Below are 26219 nucleotides of genomic sequence, written 5' to 3'. Positions count from 1 at the left end.
AATTCACTCCTTTTACTTGTCCCATTTAGAATTTTCAGTATATTTACTAACCGTCCAAACTTCATAGCAACCATGTTTTAAACTAAAATTTATTTTAACTTGCCAATCACACAAAATTGGCACTTCTCTCTGCTCAGAGATCCTTGTTTTATATAGATTTCCTATTATTGCCCCATCTCTTATACTAGCAAATATTCTGGATATGTATTTCTTTTTTCCTTAATTTGTGTTGAAGCTCTTTCGAATTTTATTCATTGCCTCACTAATCATTACCATTCACCAGTGGTCGTTAGCATAATCGTCTGACTCTATTGACTCTACTGTGTACATGAAATACTGCAGTCAGAGTCACGTGGGGTTTCAGGTTCTCCAGCCTATTTGCACAACATCTCTTCAATAACAATGTGTTGTGTTGCATTTTGCACTCTCCAAAATTCTTAAGAACATAAAATTTTGAGGAAAAAGCTGGTTTAGAAGTATAAAAGATAAGTGTTTTGAGCACATATGCATTAAAGGAAATACAGAGAAACTTTATAATTCAAGAAAAAAAAAATTGACTCTATTTGCATATAACTGAGTAGAATTAACACGCAATTTGGCTTAGATTAGAAAGCCATTTTATGTGTCTTCTTTATATCTGTCGTGCAAAACTTCTTACTTTTTCTTTGAGAATCTATTTGGTCAATTTGTAGAAGTCAAAACATAACTCTAAAATTAATAAGGCTATAAGAAATCAAATACCACTTAGGGGTTTAGCAGATAACAGGAGGCTTGTTTGTCTTAGGTATTACTTTTCAAATTATACTGTCAGTTGATTCTGTTCTCTTCAGCAAACTTTATAAACTCAGCGAGTTTTATCTCATGGGAAAATACTTTAGTATATTTTATCAATGTTTAGAAAGATATTAGAGTTGCTCTTTTCATTTCCTTGTGTAAATAGGTGACAGATGTGTTACAAAACTATTGTATGATAACACAGTCACCTTTGTTATCAATTCTTATTCAGGGGAGAATATTTCTCAGGAGTTTTCAATGACATATTTTTAAGTGAGGACTATGTTCCATTGAAAATATTGTCAGTAGATTTTGGGATATATAGAAAAAATATGTAGTCCAAATATCATGTATTGGCGGATTTCTATTAGATTGGTAGGTACTTTGAAAATCGATCTATCTTGTCCTCTGATATGCTAACGTGCCTCTCTTTTACCTTCAGCATTCTGTGGAATATTAGTGATTAAGTATGAGTATTAAATGCCATTATTAATACTTGATACTCTTCATGTTAATTTCCTGAATTGTATCTTTAATATCAATTTGTAGGGGCTAAAGTTGGACCCAATTTTCTGCAGAGTTGCGATTGAGTATAGGGAGTGATGAGTGCCTGGAAGGTGCAAAAGATTAATACATTTGGCTGCTAACAGAAGTGTTGGAGGTTTGAGTCCACCCAGAGGTGTCTTAAAAGAAAGGCCTGGTAACCAATTTCTGAAAAATCAGCCATTGAAAATTCTATGAAACACAATTCTACTCTGACACGCATGGAGTCACGGACATTCAGAATTCACTGGAGAGCAACTATTTTTTACAGGTGATAAAGTATACCAAAACCACGCCAAGTCCATTGCCATCAAGTTGATCCTGACTCACAACGTCCCTGTACTACAGAGTAGAACTGCCCCATAGGGTTTCCAAGGAGTAGCTGGTGGATTCAAACTGCCGACCTTTTGGTCAGCAGCCATAGCTCTTAACCACTATGCCACCAGGGTTTCCAATAAAGTATACCCCAAACCAAACCCATTGCTGTCGAGTCGATTCCGACTCATAGAGACCCTTTAGATCAGAGTAGAACTGCCCCATAGAGTCTCCAAGGAGCACCTGGTGGATCTGAACTGCCAACCATTTAGTTAGGAGCTGTAGCACTTAACCACTACGCCACCAGGCTTTCCCAATAAAGTATCAAACCAAAACCAAACCCAGTGCCGAGTGTAAATAGGTTGCTATTCTGCAATGTGTTTAATACCTTAGTAAAAGAGTACAAAAAATAAAATACAATGAAGGTCCTTTTCATGAGGAATCCCTGAAGCAAAGAGGACACAAAAATGATAACAGATGATGAAATGTTAATAGCAATTATAATAATAAGTTATTTATTTAGTACATTACAGCTTGACAAAATCCTACCAATTCAGGATTTTGTTTAAGGCAATTTGGATAGCAAATTCAATTAACTGAGAATTATATTATGAAAGTAAACCATGCTAGATTTATCTGTAATTGGATTAACGTTTTCTTGATAGCTCCTTGAAAACACTAGCCAGAAATTGAAGTCAGTGTACACAAGAAAACAGAATACAAGTCAGGAAACTGATTCCCTCCCACCTTTACCGCATTGGCTAAAATGCTCACAGTGTTTATTACTCCCTGTGTTTTCTCTACCTGGGCTATGGTAACTGGGATGCACTTTCTTGGTGAACTACTACAGTAATTTAGATTTTGTCTACCCAGCATGAATGAAAAATTCCGGGAGCCTCGATAGCAGCAGGCTTGATGTTGTTAGTTCAGTGCTTTTCAAAGTGTGTCCACGCGATGCCTTAGGACCTTCTAACGTTCCAGATTCCTGGCTCCCACGCTGCACTTTATGACTGAGAATTCTTGATGATGCATTGTTTCTTGCACACAGGAAAATTCTTTTGAACATACAGGTCTAATACTGGGCTGAATAGAGACCTGAGAACAAGCTGCATATGAACTGAGATGATGACCGTATGTAAGATCAATGGCAAGGGATGCGTGACTGTGATCTGATTTCTTTGGTGATAAGAGAGCACCTGTAACTTTTGCCCTTGAAGTTGGAGGAGTGAGAATGAATAACATATTTTGGATCACTCAAGGAGGGCAATGAAATCTTAAACTGCCAATGTAGACCCCTCTTGGTTTAGAAAACAACATAAAACAAGGTCCAATTGAATAACTAAATCTTTCATCTGATCACCTATTGATCAAGTAAATAGAGGTCTCTTGGAATACACAATAGGATGTGACACATAGAAAATTAAATAGTTTATTAAAAGAGAAAATAAATTACAATGTAGGGAAATAACTAGGTAATATGTGAACAATGAAACAAAAATGAAACATAAAATGTCTAGAGAATTTATGACAGAGATTGCTTTTGCATGCAGAAATGGAGTATGGTTAAAAATACAACAGATAAGATATTGAGATATTCTGGCAATTTATTGTAAAGAAACATTTTAGAGAGGTTATTTTTCTTTAGTATTGAAATGCAGTAGTAAAATAATATATGGGAAAATAAATGCATTGAGGATAGATGGAAATTTTAAGAAGTGATTATTTTATAACAAGATAAACTCTTTAGAAAACATGCATTAAAGTGGGGAACTTTTTGAGAGGGAACTGTGGATAGGAGTCAGCATTCAGAAAGGAAATCATCTCAGTTTTCTAGGTTTGCCATAACACAGTATCGCAACACAGGTCACTTTGAAGAACAGAGACTTATTTTCCCATGTTCTAGAGACTGGAGGTCTAAATCAGAGTATCAGCCATATCAATTCCTTCTGAGAGCTTTGAGAGAGGAGCTGTTCCATGCCTCTCTCCTAGTTTCAGGATTTGGTTGCCAATCCTTGACCTTCCTTTAATGCTTGTAAATGTAATTTCACGTGGCCTCTGGCTTTGTGTGGCTGTCTGTACACGTTCTTTCCTTTTTATAAAACCACTCTGAAAGGATTAGGATAAAGACCCACCCTACTGCAATAAGACTTGTTTAACTTCATGGAAAATCCCTCTTTCCAAACAAGGTCACAGTCCAAAGTACAGGGTTTAGGACTTCAACATATCTCCTTTATCTGAAGCATCAGAAAGCAGAAATTGACATGGTATGAGGAACAGAGTTAGTGACAAAAGAAGGTTAAATGTGTTGCGTGGTACTGAACCCATGTGGTGACTTTTGCTGAAAGAAGACACAGACTGTAGAAGCAACAATTATACGTGCACAGTTAAAAAGACTTTTAGCTGTGGGAGTTACAATGTCTCTCAATAGTATTTTGCACATATTTAGTTAAGAGAGAAGTAAAATACAGCAAACATCTTATACATGTTGTCTTATTTAAACCTCATAATAGTCAGTGAGATTGATGATATTAGACCCCCTTCATTATAAGGAAAGAAAATATCTGAGAGATTAGGACATTCCACCAATTCCACAGTGCTCTCTACTACAAAATGAAAAAAGAAGAAACTTTATTCTATGTAAAGATGTTATTAAATTCAGAACATGCAGTGCAGTACCTGACTTCCTTCGCCCATCATTTCTGCTGAATAGATGTGAAATCATTTCTTTATAATCTTTTTATAAAACTGATGTATAATTGCATTGAGTTATAAATTTTACTGTGATTGTACCTCAATCTTTGTGTGATGAGTTTTGCTCTTACTGAAGTGTCTAAGAAATCCTTTCCAACTATAAATGCAGAGATAAATTACATTATTTTTGCTGTAGGTTTAAAAGTACTGTTTTCCAAAAGCATAGTTATAGTGCAGTTCAAATTAATGAATGCTATAGGGTCGCTATGAGTCAGAATCGACTTGACGGCAGTGGGTTTGGTTTTGGGTTTTTTTTATACTGTAGTAATTAACTGCCCCAGCAGTAGGATCATTGCCCTCATATTATTTAATGTAGAGTCCATTGTTCTGTCTCTAATCTGTAGTAGTAGTTACTATATCATATAGCAAATTCTTATTTGTATTTATAGACATTTTATATATTTAAAAATATGAAAACCTGGATTGAATAGCTACATGCAAACTTAACACAAACGATTGCAGTAAAATTGATTCAGATTCATGGCAAACCCATGTGTTACAAAGTAGAACTGCTTCACAGCGTTTCCTTGGCTGTGATCTTTATGGAAGCACATTGCCTTGCCAGGTCTTTCTTCTGAGCCGTTATTGGATGGTTTCGAATGACCAACTTTACATTAGTAAAGGAGCACAAACCATTTGTGCCACCCAGGGGCTTTTTTCCTGAAATTATAGACAGAAATTCTCTCTGTTAAGGCAAGGATTAATAGCTTGGGAAATTCAAGTAAAATGGGTATAAATTTTATCTGTAAAGACTATTTTGCTTATATTTGAAGAAAAATATGGAAATATTATGAATGGTGCTTTCACAGTTTGACACATTATTCTCTAAGACATTTCAATGTCATTTTTTCAACATAAAAAATATTGCAAGAAAAGGTTTAGTATTCATTTTTTTCCTCAGGGTTAAAATCAGAAACTTATTTCACTATTTACTACTAAGGAGGTTTAGACAATAATAACATCATTACTGTATTGAACTGTGGAGTGATTTGAATGAAACACATCCCTGGAAATGGCTTCTAACTGCCAGCAACTGCTTGTGTTAACTTATGATCCATACTTCATCTTATTATTAGAAATGACCTTAATAAGTAGGCAGAGCCGAGGAACCATCTATATGGCACTATTTTATGGACACTAGTTTTTTTTTTTTTTTAGGAAGGCCAACTACCCAAAATTTATACCCTGAAACCTGTTATGGTCTCTGAACTCTATTATTAGAGATTTATTCCTTTGTTTCTCAAAGTCTTTTCAGTCTTCTGAAACACCATTAGAATGCAAATAGCACTTAGATTGTGAACTCTGAAACCACAGCATTTGCCTTGTAACAGGGATCTCCTGAGAATAAGGTCAACATAAAAAGGATAACCTAAGAGAGGTTTTAAGAATGACAGGCATTGAAAAGAAAGGGGAGAAGATGTAAAAAATAACTTCCTGAATATTAATGCATGACTTAAATACATAAAGTTTCTTTTCTTTTCATGACCTCTTATTTTTTACTTAAATAAACTAAGTACTAATAAACACTGATGGGGTTTCCTCCATAACTTTTTTTTTTTTCCTGAAAGGTAGTCTATTATTTGTAAGTTTATTTAAATTACATGGCACATAGCTGTGCTATTTTTTTTTTTAATTTTTATTGTGCTTTAAGTGAAAGTTTACGAATCAAGTCAGTCTGTCGCACAAAAACTTATATACACCTTACTACATACTCCCAATTGCTCTCCCCCTAATAAGACAGCTCACTCCCTCCCTCCACTCTCTCTTTTCATATCCGTTTCGCCAGCTTCTAACCCCCTCTACCCTCTCATCTCCCCTCCAGGGAGGAGATGCCAACATAGTCTCAAGTGTCCACCTGATCCAAGAAGCTCACTCCTCACTAGCATCCCTCTCCAATCCATGTCTGAAGAGTTGGCTTTGGGAATGGTTACTGTCCTGGGTCAACAGAAGATCTGGGGGCCCTGACACTGGGGTCCTTCTAGTCTCAGTCAGATCATTAAGTCTGGTCTTTTAGGAGAATTTGGGGTCTGCATCCCACTGCTCTCCTGCTCCCTCAGGGGTTCTCTGTTGTGTTTCCTGTCAGTGCAGTCATCGGCTGTAGCCAGGCACCATCTAGCTCTCCTGGTCTCATGCTGATGTAGTCTGTGGTTTATGTGGCCCTTTCTGTCTCTTGGGCTCATAATTACCTTGTGTCCTTGGTGTTCTTCCTTCTCCTTTGATCCAGGTGGGTTGAGACCAATTGATGCATCTTAGATGGCTGCTTGCTAGCGTTAAAGACCCCAGATGCCTCTCTCCAAGGTGGGATGCAGAATGTTTTCTTAACAGATTTTATTATGCCAATTGACTTAGATGTCCCCTGAAACCATGGTCCCCAAACCCCCGCCCCTGCTACGCTGGTCTTCGAAGCATTCCGTTTATTCCGGAAACTTCTTTGCTTTTGATTTAGGCCAGTTGTGCTGACCTCCCCGTATTGTGTGTTGTCTTTCCCATCACCGAATGTAGTTCTTATCTACTATCTAATTAGTGAATACCCCTCTCCCAGCCTCCCTCTCTCCCCCTTCTCATAACAGTCAAAGAATATTTTCTTCTCTGTTTAAACTGTTTCTTGAGTTCTTACAGTAGTGGTCTTATACAATATTTTCCTTTTGCAACTGACTAATTTCACTCTAGCTGTGCTATTTTGATGATGAATTTTAAAAGATATGTAATGTAAAATTATTTTCTCAGTAACCCACCCCTGTCAGGGATTGTAAATTAGAAGAGGCTTTGATTCTGTAGGTGATGTGGGATTGGGAGAGAGGCAGATGTTAGCCATACTTAGAACGGGAGTCTTTGACGTGGTGAAAAAATGTGAAATTGTGCACTACAGATGAGCTGGTAAGCAAGGTGAACAGCGTGCTTACCTTAGCAATTGGATGATCTGTCCCTGATGGCTTGCGTATCTAGTCTATTAGACACTTAACACAAAAATATGAAGAGATTTATTAATTCAATGGCCATGGAGATGCTTAGAATATAGCATAGATTCCATAAATATGTTGAATGAAAGAATGAAAAAAACAATGAAATTACATCATGCTAATACAAGATTAATAAGAAACACCTAGCAGTCTCTTTCTAAATAAAAAAGGCCAGGAAAAACCTTATGAATAGCAGCAGAACATTAGCTGATATAGGGCCAGAAGATGAGCCCCTCAGGTTGGAAGGCATTCAAAATATGACTGGCGAAGAGTTGCCTCCTCAAAATAGGATCAATCTTAATGATGTAGATAGAGTAAATCTTTCAGCACCTACATTTGCTGATGTGGCATAACTCAAAATAAGAAGAAACAGCTGCAAATATCCATTGATAATCAGAACATGGAATACACAAGTATGAATCCAGGAAAATCGGAAGTTGTCAGAAATGAAATGGAACATCGAAGAGAAATCTCCTAGGCATTAGTTAGCTGAAATGGACTGGTATTGACCATTTTGAATCAGGCAATCATACGGCCTACTAAACCAGAAATAACAAATTGAAGAGGAAAAGCATCGCATTTATTATCAAAAACAACATTTCAAGATCTGTACTGAAGTACAATGTCATCAGTGATAGGATAATATCTATATGCCTACATAGAAGACCAATTAATGCTACTATTACTCAAATTTCCATAACAACCAATAAGGCCAAAGATGATAAAATTGAAGATTTTTACCACCTTCGGCAATCTGAAATTGATCAAACATGCAATCAAGATGCATTCCTAATTATTGATGATTAGGATGCAAAAGTTGCAAACAAAGAAGAATCAGGCCTTGATGATAGAAACCAAGCCAGAGATTTCATAACAGAATTTCACAAGACTAAGTACCTATTCATTGGAGATACCTTTTTTTCCTAAAAGGAAAAAAAAGCAGTAACTATACATATGAACCTTACCAGATAGAATACACAGGAATCAAATTGACTACATTTGTGATTTGTGGAAAGAGGCAATGGAGGAACACAATGAAATCAGTCAGAACAAGGACAGGGGCTGACTGTGGAACAGACCATCAGTTGCTTTTATGCAAGTTCAAGATGAAGCCAAAGAAAATTAAGCCCACTACAGCCAAGGCCCAACATTGAGTATATTCCACCTGAATTTAGAGACCATCTCAAGAATAGAATTGATGCATCAGACACAAATGACCAAAGACTAGATGAGTTCTGGGATGATAACAAGGACATCATACATAAAGAAAGCAAAAGGGCATTAAAAAGACAGGAAAAAAAGAAAAGACCAAAATGGACATCAGAAGAGACTCTGAAACTTGCTCTTGAATATAGAGTGGCTAAAGCAAAAGGAAGAATGATGAAGCAAAAAAGCTAAACAGAAGATTTCAAAGGGCTACTCAAGAAGACAAAGTATAATGAAATGTGTAAAGATCTGGAGTTAGAAAACCAAAAGGAAGAACACACTGGGCATTTCTCAAGCTAAAAGAACTGAAACGAAATTCAAGCACTGACTCGCAACTTTGAAAAATTCTATGGGCAAAAGATTGAAACACAGAAAGCATCAAAAGAAGATGGAAGGAATATACAGATTCACTGTACCACAAAGAATTGGTTGACATTCAGCCATTTCAGGAGTTGGCACATGATCAAGAACCTATGGTATTGAAGGAATAAATGTCAAGCTGTAATGAAGGTGACAGAACACCAAATGAGATATTTAAACAAATAAATGCAAGGCTGGAAGCACTCACTTGTCTATGCCAAGAAATTTGGAAGACAACTACCTGACTAACCGACTGCAAGAGACCCATATTTGTGCCCATTCCAAAGAAAGGTAATCCAACAAAATGCAGAAATTATCAAACAATATCATACACAAGTAAAATTTTGCTGAAGATAATTCAAAAATAGTTGCAGCAGTACATTGACAGGGAACTGCCAGAAATTCAAGCCAATACAGAAGAGAATGTGAAATGAGGGATATCATTGCTGATGTCATATGGATCTTGGCTGAAATCAGAGAACAACAGAAAGACTATGCAGATCATAACAAATTTTGGATAACATCGCAAAGAATGGGAATTTCAGAACACTTAATTGTGCTCATGAGGAACCTATACACAGACCAAGAGGCAGTCATTCAAACAGAATAAGGGAATACTAACCCACCACATGGTTTAAAATCAGGAAAGTCATGCATCAGGGTTGCATCTTTTCACCATACTTATTCCATCTGTATACTAAGCAAATAATCTGAGAAGTTGGACTATGCAAAGGAGAATGTGGCATTAGAATTAGAGGAAGACTCGTTAATAACCTGCAATACGCAGATGACATGACCTTGTTTGCTGAAAGGGAAGAGGACTAGAAGCACTTAATGATGAAGATCAAAGACCACAGCTTTCAGTTTGGATTACACCTCAACATAAAGAAAACAAAAATCCTTATATTTGGACCAATAAGCAACCTTATAATAAGTGGAGAAAATATTGAAGTTATCAAGGATTTTATTATTTCATTTCACTTGTTTCCACAATCAATGCTCATGGAAACAGCAGTCAAGAAATGAACAGTGTATCGCATCATGCAAATCTTCTGCAAAAAAACTCTTACTAGTGCTTAAAAACAAAGATGTCGCTTTGAGGACTAAGGTGCAACTGACCCAAGTTGTGGTATTTTCAGTTGCCTCATATGCCTGAGAATGCTGGACAATGAATATGGAAGACAGAAGAAGAGTTGATGCCTTTGAATTAAGGTGTTGGTGAAGAATAGTGAGTATACCATGGATGCCAGAATAAGGAACAAGTCTGTCTTGGAAGAAGTATAGCCAGAATGTTCCTTAGAAACAAGGATGGTGAGACTTCATCTCAGGCACTTCAAACATGTTATCAGGAGGGACCAGTCCCTAGAGGAGGACATGGTGCTTAGTCAACTGTCAGCAAAAGAGAGAAAGACCCTCAATGAGATGGATTGACACAGTGGCTGCAACAATGGGCTCAAATACAGGAATGGTTGTAAGGATGGTGCAGGACCAGGCAGTGTTTCGTTCTGTTATACATATGGTCACTATGAGTTGGAACCAAGTAGAGGGCACCTGTAGGGTCATTATGAGCTGGAATCAACTTGACGGCAATGGGTTTGGTTTTTATGGTTTAAAGGTCACCTGACAACGACGGCATTTTTTTTTTTTTTTTTTTTTTGGTCTGAGGAGATAAACCATTAACGTGAATGATAGAGCTAAAGTGGAACTGACACATAAAAAAAATTAGCAAATGCTAGGGTGTTGAGTTTCAGGTTGCCTAGAGCATGAAGATATTTGTGGAAACTGTGTAATTATTCATTAAAAATGAATCAAACACAAACTAAAAAATATGTACATATATATTCTATTTTCTTCAAATAAGAATGTTTAGGTTAGGTGACAGTTACTGTGCAAAGAATAGTAACAAAAATGACTGAATTACTACGTAAACCTTTGAGATATGGTGGAGAATATATAGAATATCTATATTTTACGGATATAGAAAGGACCACAAGCTTTAGCATCTTGCCCCAGTTTGCAGTATTTATCACATTCTTCATGCTTAGTGAACTCAGCAATACAATTGGGTATTTCATATTATTAATGATCTTAGAAAATAACATTTTGGCTTTAAACAGCATGGAGAGAGAAGTACCAACTGCAGATATAGGATATAGTGAGATTGTGCTTTTTTAAAATCAGCTTTTTCAATTGAAATAGAGAATAAGAATTATAAAATAGAAGTAAATATGAAATCTAATAAATATTACTTCCTTTTGAGGGAATAATTCTATACATTTAAATTTTAAATAATCCTTTTGATTTTTATTTGTGTGCCATTGCTTAATTTTTTTTTTTTTTTTTTTTTTTTGCTCACTCAGCTTTCTAGGTAGATGGTTCTTAATATTTTGATAAGAAACCATGAACTGAGGATAATCTTTCTTACAGTAAATATGATTCTACTTCTGCTCCAGTAAGAATGATCAAAATTGAATAGGTATATCTAAATCCTTTAGGGGAATTCTTTCGATGTGAAATTGAATAGATGTTCTGATAACCACCAAAACATAGCTTCTCAGAAACTAAACTCAGCATCTCCAGACTTGAACCTCTTCTTCCAATCTTCATCGCTGTCAATAGCACATTTATCTGATACCGTACAGACACTAACCTAGAGAAATTTTTATCCCTTTCTTCCTCCTCTTTGTACTCTTGCATTTCTGAGCCTCAATTTCTTTTATTAAACACGTGTCCTTTTGTAAAGATTCACTTTTGCCTGGATTATTTTAATTTCCTCTCTGGGTTTTTGAAACAATGTATTTGTTGATAAGCCCTTGTATTCATTTCTTTCATTTTCATTCTACAACTAAACAAACAAACAAAAAAACCAAACCCATTGCGGTCAAGTCGATTCTGACTCATAGGGATCCTACTGGACAGAGTAGAACTGCCCCACAGAATTTCAAAGGAGCGCCTGGTGGATTTGAACTGCTGGCCTTTTTGGTTAGTGGCCAAAGCATTTAACCCCTCTCCACCAGGGTTTCCATTCTACAACTACTTTACAAAATAATCTCTCTCCCATAAAACTTATCTCATATGTCAGAAACCTAGCAGGCAAAATCTCAATTTATAATTTTGACATTGCAAACCTTGCATTCATTCCCTCCAATGTATTATATTACCTGTTCTTCCTTCACAAATTTTTTTCTGCTTGAGCTTTACCAGAATTTACTGAGAAACTACCCTAAGATTGTTAACAAGTAATATAATCTATGTTGGAAACAAGAGTGGTAATGTTACAGCCTGGATGTAACAACTCTAGAAAGCAATTTGCCAATACTTAGTAAGTTTGAAAATTTGATTAGCTACATTTCACCTAAACCATTTCTAAGAATGCATTAATGGAAATTCTAGCTATTGTGCACAATGAGATGTGTACTTCGTTATTCTTTGGAGCACTGTTTGTAATAAGAAAAAAAGTGAAATACATGCATATGCACAAATGCAGGTAGCAATAGGTGTAACCATGTAAGGAGGGTAGGAGTGTAATATTGTAACAAGGCGCAGAGAGCTTCAACAGTATATTATCTTATTTCTTTGAATCAATTGGGTATTTATGGATTTTAATATTTGATGAATCTAGTAGTGGGTGCCTGGATGTTGGCCTGATTCAAACTAGCATTTTATATGTTTTAAATATGTTGTAATTATAATTAAAAATATTTTAATCAAGAACAAAGTGGCTGTGATTTGAATCATTAACACTAATTTCTGTGTAAAATTTAGTCACTAAAATGCAAGATTGTTTTGAGAACTACTTTGAAGTGTAAGCAAAACTGATATAGAAAGGATCATCCATTCTGTGAGTTTACCTTTAAAATTGTTGGAATGGAAAAAAAAGAACTACTCCAGTTAGAGCAGATTAAGAAGCAGATGTTAGATGGGTTTAGTCTCAGCATGGAGATTGAGAGTCCATAACAGTGATTCATAAGTATATTTTCTGGGTGCTCAAGAAAGCATAGGTCCCTGGGTAGCATAAATGGTTTGCACTCGACTACAAACCTGAAGGTTGGTGGTCCAAACCCATTCAGTGATGACATGAAAAGGAAGTCTGAAAATTTGTTTCTGTAAAGATTACAGCCAAGAAAATCCCATGGAGCAGTTCTACTCTGTAGCACATGGAGTCACCATGAGTCAGAATTGACTCCATGTTAATGGGTAGCGAAAGCACTAAGCATGTAGATATACCAGTTGTAGTCAGGATACCTTATATCAAAGAAAAACCAAAGGCAATTGACAAGTTTTGAGATGCCCAAGGATTCCTCTCTAGCCTTACAACCCCATTCCAACTGTACTACCTATTCTAAATGACCCTCGATTTGCAATAACAGTTTCATTTGCAGCAATTCTGACTACTTTGTTGGTGCAAAGCAACTCGGAAATGTCTGCTTTTTATAACTTCCATGTCTGAAACATTTTCCTCTAGTCTTACCAAACATCAGGATATTACCATGGAAAAACCTGTTCATATGTGCTGAAATATTATATGTAGTTGATATCATATTATATATAAATGTTAATGTAATACATGATTATACTAAGCTTGTTATTAATAACAAATTTTGCAGAATGAAGATAATAATATCACCAATTTGTAACATTTCTTGAGGGCTTATACTATGTGCCAGACACTGTTATGGTTTCATTTATTGGAATCAACACATTTAATCCTTAGATCAACCGTAGGAGACAGTTATTATGAAAATTACTGTTTTACAGAAAGAGTAACAGAAGTATAGAGATGTTGAACAATGCTTCCAAAGCCATGTAGTTAATTTTTGGTGAAGTAAACCTGCAATACCAAGTCTGTCTGTCTATAGATCTTTTTTTTCAAATATAATTTAAACTGAGTTTCCGTATAATTCTTTTCTTAGAATGGATGAATTCTTCCTGTATATATGTGTGTGTGTTGTGTCACTTAAATCAAAATAAACATATTGGGTTGGGTTTTAATAGATAGTAAGTGGCAGAGATCAAGGAATAGCAAATTAGAGGACAAGATAGAATGGCTAATTATGAAAAGAGTTGAATTCCATCAAGATGCTTAAAAAAGAATTAAGTGATAGTGCTCTCTTCTCCTCCATGGGTGGTGCAACAGTTAGCATGCTTATTTTGGTTGGAGGGTCAAGAACATCCAACGGCAACTCAGAAGAAAGGCTTGATGATCTACTTCCAAATAATTAGCCTTCGAAGACCCTATAGAAATGCAATCCCCATCCAAAATCCAATGACACTTTTTAATGAGATGGAGAAACAAATCACCAACTTCATATGAAAAAGGAAGAGGTCCAGGACAAGTAAAGCATTACTGAAGAAGAACAAAGTGGGAGGCCTCACAATACCTGATTTTAGAACCTATCACACCGCCATGGTAGTCAAAAGAGGCTGGTACTTGTACAACAGATAAATAGACCAGTGGAACAGAATTGAGAATCCAGACATAAACCCGTCTACCTATGAGCACCTGATATTTGACAAAGGCCCAAAGTTCATTAAATAGGGAAAAGACAGTCTCTTTAACAAATGGTGCTGACATAACTTGATATCAATCTGCAAAAATAAATAAATAAATAAGAAACAAGACCTGTACCTCACACCACGTACAAAATCTAACTCAAAATGGATCAAAGACCTAAATACAAAATCTAAAATAATAAAGATCATGGAAGAAAAAATAAGGACAATGCTAGGAGCCCTAACACATGGCATAAATAAAATACAAACCATAACTAACAATGTATGACCACCAGAAGAGAAACTAGATAATTGGGAGCTCCTAAAAATAAACACGCTTATCATAAGACTTTATCAAAAGAGTAAAAAGACTACCTACAGACTGGGAAAAAATTTTTGCCTGCAACATGTCTGATATGAGTCTAATTTCTAATATCCACAAGATTCTGCAACTCTTCAACAACAAAAAGACAAATAACCCAGAATATGAACAGAAACTTCAGCAAAGAAGACATTCAGGCAGCTAACAGATGCTTGAAGAAATGCTCGTGATCATTAGCCAGTAGAGAATGCAAATCAAAACTACAATGAGATACCATCTCACCCCTTCAGGGCTGGCATTAATCCAAAAAACATAGAATAATATATGTTGGAGAGGTTGCGGAGAGACTGGAACACTTATGTACTGCTGGTGGAAATGTAAAATGGTACAACAACTTTGGATATCGATTTGGCTCTTCCTTAAAAAAACTAGAAATAGAAGTACCATACGATCCAGTAATCCCATTCCTCTAAATATATCCTAGAGAAATAAGAGCCATCACACAAATAGGTATATGCACACACATGTTCATTGCAGCACTGTTCACAATAGCGAAAAGATGGAAACAACCTAGGTGCCCACCAACAGACGAATGGATAAACAAATTATGGTACATACACACAATGGAATACTACACAATGATAAAGAAACAATGAACAACTCATGAAACAGCTCAGGACGTGGATGAATCTGGAAGCCATTATGTTGAGTAAAATTAGTCAGTCGCAAAAGGACAAGTATTGTATGAGACCACTATTATAAGAAGTCAAGAAAAGGTTGAAACACGGAAGAAAATATTCCTTGATGGTTATAATGGTGGGGAGGGAGAGGGGAATTCACTAACCAGATAGTAGACAAAAATTATGTTAGGTGAAGGGGAGGACAACACACAATACAGGGGAAGTCAGGACAACTGTACCAAAACCTAAAAAATTCCCTGAATACAACAAAACACTTTGAGGGACAGAGTAGCAGGAGCGGGAGTATGTGGACCATGGTTTCAGAGGACATCTAGTTCAATTGGCATAACAAAGTTTATTAAGAAAAGATTCAGCATCCCACTTTGGTGAGTGGCGTCTGGGGTCTTAAAAGCTTAGGAGCAGCCATCTAAGATACATCAATTAGTCCCAATTCACTTGGAGCAAAGCAGAATGAAGAATGCCAAAGACACAAGGAAAATATTAATCTAAGAGACAAAAGGGCCATATAACCCAGAGACTCCATTAGCCCCAGACCAGAAGAATTAGATGGTGCTGGGCTACCACCAATGATTGCCCTGAGAGGGAGTACAACAGAGAGTCCCTGATGGAGCGGGAGAAAATCGTGAAGCAGAATTCAAACTTACATAAAAATACCAGACTTACTGGTCAGATTGAGACTGGAAGGACCCCTAAAGCCATAGCCCCCAAATACTACGTTAACCCAGAACTAATACCATTTCCGAAGATCACTCTTCAAAGATTAAACTATAAAACACAGAATAATACTCGTGAAGACTGTGCTTCTTAATTCAAACACATACAAAAAAACAAAACCAAACCCAGTGCTGTCGAGTCGATTCTGACTCATAGCGACCCTATAGGACAGTGTAGAACTGCCCGGTAGAGTTTCCAAGGAGCCCCTAGGCAGATTCAAACATCCGACTCTTTGGTTAGCAGCGACTTAACCACTACGCCACCAGGGTTTCCATTCAAACAGATACAGGAGACCAAATAGGTAGCTCCTTTCCAGAGACAGGATGAGAAGACAGGTGCTGGCTGGATGGGCACAGGAAACCTGGGGTGGAGAGGGGGAGTGTGCTGTCACCTTGTAGGAATTGCAGCTAGTGTCACATGACAGTATGCATATAAAATTTTGTATGAGAGTTTAACTTGAGCCATAAACTTTCACCTAAAATATAATTAAAAAAAAAAAAAAAAACCTATAGAGTACAGTTCTACTCTGACACACATGGGGTCACCATGAGTTAGACCTAACTTGATGGTAACTGGTTTGGTTTCACTCCCCTTTCTTTTAACTTTTTCACTCACATCAATTTTTAATAAATTAATGAGACACACTTTGACAGATAAATATTTGAGACAGAGAGAATGGCAGTTTGATGCAGTTCTTGAACCTGAGATATATGATTTTCAGTACATATTTGCATAATTTAAGTAAATAAAAAAAAGAAATTGTTGAGTTTGGCTATTTAATGTGCCCCCTCCCCCCTCCTCACTAGCTTAAATGTGAATGAATTGTCTCTTCTATATAAAATATATCTTCTTAAAATTTCAGGACTACTGTATTACCCAATGTTTGAAAAAAATGGTTTAGTTGATTCTGTGGAAATAAACACTTTTTGTCTCATGTCAAAGTCCTACCCACATATTGTCCCCAGCTAGTTCAGACTTATCTAAAAGACTCCATTAGTTCTGGCCCATATTTTTAAATGTTTTCTTTGTTTTTGTTCTTGTTTATTCCCCATTCCAAGCATATGAACCTGGCAACATAAGGAATTTGCCTGTGTGTGTTCATTCCATTAAACTGCCTTTTAAGGGCAAGGAGCAAAGAAAAGCTGTAAATCTCAAACCACTTATTGTAATGTGAGGCACCTGGACTGCAGAATACATATGAGTAGATGACAAATAGTGAAGTCTCGGGAGCCATAAATAAAGACAAGGAGACTGGAAATCTGGTGCCACACGACTCTTAAGCAACTTGACTTGCCCTGAAAAACCTTTAGAGTTAAGGTCAAGAACTCAGGAAGTTTTGCGTTGATGAGCTTGAAGCCACACTCGTTTGTACAGTACAGGGAGCATAATGCTTGGTATTGATTTCACTCTGATGATTGCTTAACAAGCATAGTTATGCCTAAGTGACTGATGAGACTAGTGACCTGCCAAGTGGCAATGGATAAAAAAATATATATCTACTGTAAAGTAAAACAATTAGAATGAAATATACTGACTAGGCTTTGCCAGTGTTGACTTGCTGAGTCAAACATTAAACATTAAACATGTCTTTTCTTAATAGAAGGAGGAAAATGAATTGCATTGGGACATCAACATCTTTTAATACGGTATCTATTTAATTTCCAAATTTGGAAACAATGTAAGTGTGATTAACATTTTTAGACAGTAGAACTAGGATGAGTTACACTCTAATGCATAGTCATCATTGTATTATCAGAAGTTCTACCTTATCTGAAAAAAAAAAATGAAAGTTTAAGAAAATGTAGGCTTTGCATTATATAACAGAAAAGTCATGTTTTGCTCCAGAGTGATATTTGAATCTTTACATCTTTTTTTTTTTTTTAAACAAATACGACACGAGTGTCTACTCATTCTGATGACATAGCTAAAGTATTAAGGGAAGTTTCAAGCCCTGAAATAATGATCTTTAGTTATCTAGAGGTTTGCCTCTTAATCTGCCATTGACTACATTTCATTATAAACTGAAAACACATCTGAAAAGTTGGTAGAATACTACACTCTTTTAGGCAGGATTTTGAATCTATTTCAATGTTGCCTTCTGCCCTCATTAAACACTATTTCCTGTAAGAGCCCGAGCTACACTTGACAAAGAATTAAACCCTGAATTCAGCTTAATTGGCTGATTAAAACAATTACATGGATAGAAAAAATGACTAGAGAAAAGTATGCCCTGAGAATTAGGTTAAATGCAAGATTTAATCCAAAATGGAAGTTTCACATTAATAGAGTGGTAGTTTCCACATTTTCTGAATTCCATTTTCAAACTCACTCAAAGTTCAAATTGGTATCATTCATTATTTCACTCTTTTATGCCTATAACCAGTTATTAATTTTAACCCATAGCCATTTAGCTTATGATCTACAACCACTGAAATGACTTCTAGGGAAGTTTGACATTTATTTTGAAAAGGCCATAACCTCAGGTTCAATGAGAAGGGGTTAAAGCTTTACATACATAGGTGTTGTTTGGGGGTGATCCAAATTAATTGGATGCAACCAAAGTACCTTCATGATAAGAAAGAGCTAAAGGAAGTAGGCACCAATGTTTGTCAAACCCAGTGTTTATCATTTGTGGAACATTCTGTGGTGTGTCCTGCTAGAAAGAGCAACCTAAATACCTAGAAAACACAATGTAAAAGCCAGGAGTCCTAATTTAAATGAATAAATGAATGAGTTTCCCCACTAGGTGCCAGGGAGTGGACAAAGTGAACATTAAATACTTCATAATATATATTAATTATTGTGTAGCCGGCAATAGAAAAAAAGTTTTTTTTTTTTTAATTGATGTGTAGAAAGAGTGAGAAACACGAAATTTCACAACACTAAATTTATGATTGCTGGGTTTTCCTTCAAGGTGAATATTGCTGTGTGTGTGTACCAATGGTGGAGTACTGAAAGAATTGAAATGCACTGAAAATCAATCTTATTTTCCCACGTTGCTAGCTCACCTTCACTTGGTCCTCCTTCCTTGTTATTTGAGAGAAAGGTGGCGGACGTTATCATTTGCAAGCTATTATAACATTAACATAAATCAATATGAGGTAACTATTTTGTTTGCCGGGTAATCCCACATTACTGAAATCTGTTCTGAGAGGGAAACAGGAAAATACAATAGAAGGATAATAAGTCATGTATGTATACTCTCCTCACCTCTCTTTACTGATACTTCATTGATTTGTTTTTTTATTTTTCATGAACCCAGCTGTAAATGTTAGTAAAGCTATGGAAAAGGACAAACTTTTTACTTATTTTCAACTAAAAGTAATATAATATTTTGGCTTTCTCTCATTGTAAGTGTAGAGCCCTCATTTTAACTACAGAATCCTAGGACACTATTTAATTGTGGATCAGTAGGAAGGAAAGGAAGGGAGCTATTGTTACTCTATTGGAAATGCTGCCAGCCCTGGTAGCCCATCATTTCCATCCAATACTCCCTAGAAGGGCAGAAAACAAAGGAACAACAACAACAACAAAATCAAACTCTTTACTGTTAAATTGATTCCAACTCATTGTGACCCAATAGGACAGAGTAGAACTGGCCTATGTGGTTTCCAAGGAGTGTCTGGTGAATTCAAACTGCTGACATTTTGGTTAGCAGCCTGAGCTCTTAACCACTGTGCTACTCGGGCTCAAAAAAGGGAGAAGCAAGTATGAAATTGTATTACAATGTCATCCATATACATGTTAAAATTTTTAACTTGAGACCATTTATATAAGGAAAACAAATATAAATACTACCAGACCACACACATGCACATACAACAGTACAATTTCAGGTAAATTTGCACAGCAAAATGCTTTAAGGCTGTTTTTTTCCATGTGTGTTCTGTTCTTGTAAACAAACCTGTGTTTCAGTTGTATGATACTTCCCCATAGTTAATGAAAGGAAGTTTTTGCTTAACATCTCAGAATAAGTGAACATTACATGAGCAGAAGTGCAACTTTGTTTCTTAAAGCTACTTAAAGCTTTCCTTTTTTCATTCTCTGCTCCGAATTTTTGAAACAGAGGACTTGGTCACACTTGGGATGTGGATTGGAGTTTGCATATGTTCTTTGGGTCTGTATCTGTGTATGTATATACAGATGCAAAGTATAGAAAAATACAACCTTGTAAGCTAAAGCATGTAGCTAGTAGATGTTTGAGTAATGTGTGAGTACATACATATATTTCTACATAGTTTTGGTGCAGTTTTCTATGTTCACTAGTATTTCTTGCATACTAAATCGTGTATAAACAAACACAAAATTTCCAATCTGTTCAAAGTGCTCACTAATATATCAATTATATGGAAATAAATATGCAGTTAAAAAAAGGTTTTTAACAGAACTACTGTACTTGTGTATCTTAACTCCTTCTGAGTGGTCTCAAGGATGTGTAGTTTCTAAAGCCATTTTCAATAAAATGTTTTTCTTGTCCTGCTCTTGAAATTCTTTTACTCTTACCTCTTTTATGAGATATACAAATTAGTGGTGAAGGAGACAGCATGAGTTAGAGATGAATCTAGAATAATAATAATATATATTATTATAAATTATTATATATTACTAGAATAATTACTATAACATTTCAATCACTTGTTATACTGCACCTGTATGAACAATCATGAAGTCATCTGCCTGTCCTTTACCAGGATTTCCAAAGAAAAGTTAGAACATTAAATGTCAATTTAATTAACAGTAAGGGCATTTCATGCTTTTGGGTAAAACGCAATCATTCTGAGTTCAAAACTCTCTCTCTCTCTCTTAGTCCGCCATCCTTCCTAAATGTGATGTGTTCTCCATGAGATACATCTTAGTTGGGCCAAAACATCTCTTTGTGTCCAACAATCATACATGAAGAATCTCAAATTTCAACTCTGTTCTGTTAAGGTCCATGAAATTTTCTTTAGGCTGTTGGTTCAAGGGCAATGGGGTCTCTTCAAGCAAGCACAAGACTTCAGAGATAAAGTGAGGGAAATGCAAAACAAACCAATACGAAAAAGAAAAGCTGAGAAGAACGGCCCAGTAAGAAAAACTTACCAAAGTGAGAATCATGCATTACTATAATTAGAGGTCTCCAGTGTAGTCTAGGGATCTATGCGCATCTGTGAATACAAAATTATTTGCATAATGATACTAAGGGAAATTTTTCAGAAGCATACTTGACTGTGACATCACAACAGATTAAAGAAGAGGAGCTCTAAAAATAAAACCCATGTGTGTTCTATTAAGGGAGACTTCATAAAAATGCAAAACAATGACACTCTTCTCATTAATTTTTATTTTGGGAAAATAGTTATTTTTATATACTTGTTATTAATGTTGACACATAATGGATGTATTGCTGTGTTGTTAAACTCATATTTTACACAATTAATTTAACTACTAACATAGTAAATATTGATAGATACATATATCTATCAGTAGTTTGGAAACCCTGGTGGCGTAGTGGTTAAGTGCTACGGCTGCTAACCGAAGGGTCAGCAGTTCGAATCCACCAGGCGCTCCTTGGAAACTCTATGGGGCAGTTCTACCCTGTCCTGTAGGGTCGCTATGAGTCGGAATCGACTCGACGACACAGGGGTTTTTTTTTATAGTGTACATAACAGGTTATGTGGAGTTGTCAATCATGTTTAAGAATTTATAAGTTCCTTGACCAAAAAAAATTGGGAAACAATTATTTAAATTAGTGAAATTTTTTCCCAATAGAAAAATTTTCAGTAGGAAATAAAGCAGTTGGAAAAATATTTTGAACTAAAATTTCTAGTGATTTGATGTATGTCTTTGTCATCAGGAGTATAACCACAAAAAGTGATCTACTTAGTAATTATTTGAGTGTTCATTTTCTGATTTTTTTCTTTTAGATATTTCCCATTAGTTTATTGTCAGATTTAAAGTACATGTCTCTAAAAATAAAAGCTAAAACTGAGCAGAAGTATTTATCAATTGCTGTCATCTGATTTATCAAGTCAAACTGTAAGATGCATAAACAATTGGAACTTTGTCTAATCAAGATGAATTAGAAATTCGTGGCTGTAAAAGAAACCTCCATGAAAGAAAAATATTTAAAAACTAAAAATGATAATGACGGGATGACATGCTGTAACACAAAATATTTTAGTTTCGGAAACACTAGTTGATTAGCAACAATAGCCTCCCTCTACCCTGAATTCCGTGCTTGTATATTCAACTACCAACTTGAATTTTCCCTTTGTGTATTTATTAGCGTCCTTTAACTTGACATGCAGGTGAAAGAGCTGGCAGTCTGCTTCAGTAAAGATAAAAAAAAAACCAGTGGCAGTCCAGTCGATTCCACCTTATAGCAACCCTATAGGACAGAGTGGGACTGCCCCACAGAGTTTCCAAGGAGCACCTGGTGGATTTGAACTGCTGACCTTTTAGTTAGCAGCCATAGCACTTAACCACTATGCCACCAGGGTATCCACAGTAAAGATTACAGCCAGGAAAACTGTATGAGGCAGTTGACTCTGTCGCATATGGTCACTCTGAGTCAGAATCAGCTTGATGGCACCTAATAACACCAACAACTTGACACAAACAAAAAATAAAGGTATGTTTTCAACCAACCTATTTACTTTTTCAGTTATATTTAATATTTACTTGAGGCCAAGAAGGAAGTAAAGGCAGAATTGTAAACTGACAGAGTGTTGAAGTTGTATGCACATGATGGCTTTTCAACAAAGCCTGGGAACTTACTGGATTCCTGCATGGAAGAGCATCTCTGTGTAATCATTGGCGGCTGACCACTACACTAATTTAACAAAGACTTCAATGGCCACACGTGACAGAGCATGTAGACTTTATAGAACAAGTTCAGAAATGTCATTAAACAGCAACAGTGAATAGCAACAACAAACCACAGAGAAGAAAGGGAATCTGATTTCCAGAGTTGTAATATTATATTTTTTAAAGTTTTCATTTTAGGTAAAAAATTATGAGACATGAAAAAATGGTAAGTCTACCCATGAAAGAAATTATTTTGATCTTATGTAATGACCAATAATACTTCTTTAGAATAAAGTTACTAATACCATTAGCATAAATTTGTCTATCAATATCAATCACATTTTTAAATACGATTTCAGCGTACCCCTTTAATCTTTAATTATGTTTTAATTCAGGAATATTTTATGTTAATATTTACTTAAATATAATTTCCTTTATAGCTGTAATAATTACTTTATAAGATACCACCACTATTCTGTCTTTTGGATTTATTTTTCCTTATCTTTTACCATATCTTAAATCAGTTTTTCTTTATGTTCTACTCACAAGTCACTAATTTGTTTTCAACCAATTTTAGTCTTTTTGTTGTTTCTAATTAAATTTTGATTTCTGCAATATTTTTTTGTCCTGTGTTTTTGTTTTTTTTTTCTCATTACTTTCTGTAGTTCTGTCAGTTCTTCTCCACTATTTATAACGTCTTATTTTGGAGGTCCTTTATTTTAATTTCACCTGATTACATAAATTTCTTTGAGAACATATAGACAGTTGTACTTTGCTGAATTTATGAATTTAATGTTGAATATTACATTTTTTGAACACATACACTATACCTTCAAATTTAAATATAGCTATTTTCTATTTTTAGACATTTTTTCATTTTAGAAATATTAAATCGAGGGCACTGGGGTGGGATTGGATTTAGTAAGAAACACTTTTATTTACCAACTACTCTGGTACATTAAAAAAAAAAAAAAATGCTGTGGAGTTGATTCCAACCCATAAAAAGCAACCCTATAAAAACCCTATAGGACAGAGTAAAACTGCCCCATAGGGTTTCCAAGGAGCACCTGGTGGGTTCAAACTGCCAGCCTTTTGGTTATCTGCTTTTGGTTAGTAGCTCTTAACCACTACACCACCAGGGTTTCTACTCTGATACATAAATTTTTTTTTTTTTTTTTTTTTTATGTATCAGTTGATACATATTATCTCATTCTATCCACAACAATGTTCTGAGATGATTATAAAAGCTGTATAGTTTTTATAGATGAGGAAACTGAGAATTATATAAATAAAGAGGAATAATAGGTATTATACTAAAGACATGGAAAATGAGCTGCTGGATGTCAAAGGAGATGAGGGAGAAAAAATACCACTCCTTTCATTGGAGCATTACCTGAAGCTAGTAAAAGCATGTGCTAAAGAAAATCAAGTTTCAACTCAATACCTCAATGGGATGCTTACCTTTGCACAGAAAAATCAGTACCAAGGTCAAAAAATGTGAATACTACAGTAAATATAGGATATTTTCAGTATTCTAAAAGTGTCAGGAACATCTGTGTAGGAATCCCATGTGCCTCACTGTGAGGAACTCTGAAGACCAGAATCAATTCTGAAAAACTCTTCTGAACCCTAGTGCATTCACAGAATATAAAATATTTATGGATCATTGACAATCCTTGAGACTCTTGAGCAACTAAAGGAGATGGCTACGTATGAAAAACAAATACTGACTTAACGCAGGATTTAAGAACATACTCAGTCCTGGCATTAATGAGTGGCCGGTCTTCTGAAGGAGCCCTGGTGGCTCAATGGTTAAGATATCAATCAGCCTGCTAACCAAACGGTGGCAGTCCGAATCCACCAGCCACCCCTTGCCCATGGGGCAGTTCTACTCTTCTTTCTAAGTTCGCCAGGAGGTGGAATCAAATCAACAACAATGGGCTTTCGGTAATGTAAAGTTAATCTGAATTTATGAGAAAGAATTAAGGTTTTAAACTCACTTTATAATCTCTATTTCCTGAATGCTTTCTCAGGTTTTATTTTTGTTGTGTTTTTTTTTTTTTTTTTTCATACTCCACCAGCCAAAAAGATTTTATTACTTCACTTTCTGTTATTTATAAAAAATAGATGTGATGTATATGCTCTTTCAAAGTATGTATCTTTGACCTGAACTTGGGATGTGCATACAGCTACCATGCTTGACAGCTTACTGAAAGTTCGAAGGTTAGAGTTTACCCAGAGGCACCTCAAAAGAAAGGTCTGACGATCTACTTCAGCCCCTGAAAACTCTGAGGACAGTTCTACTCAGACATGCGTGGGGTTGCCATGAGCAAGAATTGACATGACCCAGCTGGTATCTTTGACCCAGTATCATACTCTCTTGTTCTTCTCCTTTTATCAGCAGGTTTAGACACATCACTATGATTGGATTTACTGTAGCAATTATGTTTCCCTTCCTTGCTTTACACTTAATTCTGAGATTTAAAAAGTGCATTTTAGTTAAAATCATCTTGTTTTATGTACTGATAGGTGAATAAAATTGTTGATGACTCAACAGGCCCTATATAATTCGTAACATAAGAGTAAGGATGGTTTGGCAAAAAATAGAGCAAGAGAGAGAGAGAGAGACAGAAAGAGAGAGAAGAAAAAGCATGAAATTGTTAAATGAATAAATAAAGCGTAATTAATTGCCATTGTGCTTTAAAGTACTCAAAATTGGAGTGGTGGGATTTATCACTTGTCCATTTAAAGTCTTGGAGAATTATGAGTAAGCAGTTCAGCAGAGAGAACGACACTGTTTTGGAAGCAGGTAGGGCCATGTATGGGCATGGTGACTCATATCTAAGCCTGCCTCTGATTCATGACTTGATTTTCATGATCTTCAACTTCTTAAATTTCTAGCCAATAGTAGGAGTCTTGGTGGCAGAATGGTTATGTGCTACTGCTGCTAACCAAAAGGTCTGCAGTTCGAATCCACCAGCCACTCCTTGGAAACCCTATGGGGCAGTTCTACCCTGTTCTATAGGGTTGCTCTGAGTTGGAATCAACCCAACAGCAATGTTTTTTTTTTTTTTCTGTGTCAGGCAATAGTAACCATCACTTAAAGTTTTTTTTTTAATCAAATGAAATAATAAATGAAAAGTACATAGCCTATCACATAGTGTTGAGAACATATTAATTTCCCTTTACTTGATTGTTCACGTACTTTACTATTATTTGCACATTAATTTGGTATGTAGTTCACGCTAGCAAATATCAAAAAGATGATGTTAACATTTTCATTTTACTTTCAAT

The sequence above is a fragment of the Elephas maximus genome, chromosome 18 (assembly GCF_024166365.1).
Source record: "Elephas maximus indicus isolate mEleMax1 chromosome 18, mEleMax1 primary haplotype, whole genome shotgun sequence".
NCBI lineage: Eukaryota > Metazoa > Chordata > Mammalia > Proboscidea > Elephantidae > Elephas > Elephas maximus.
The sequence above is the reverse complement of the archived record's forward strand: the minus strand, read 5'-3'. Positions refer to the sequence as shown.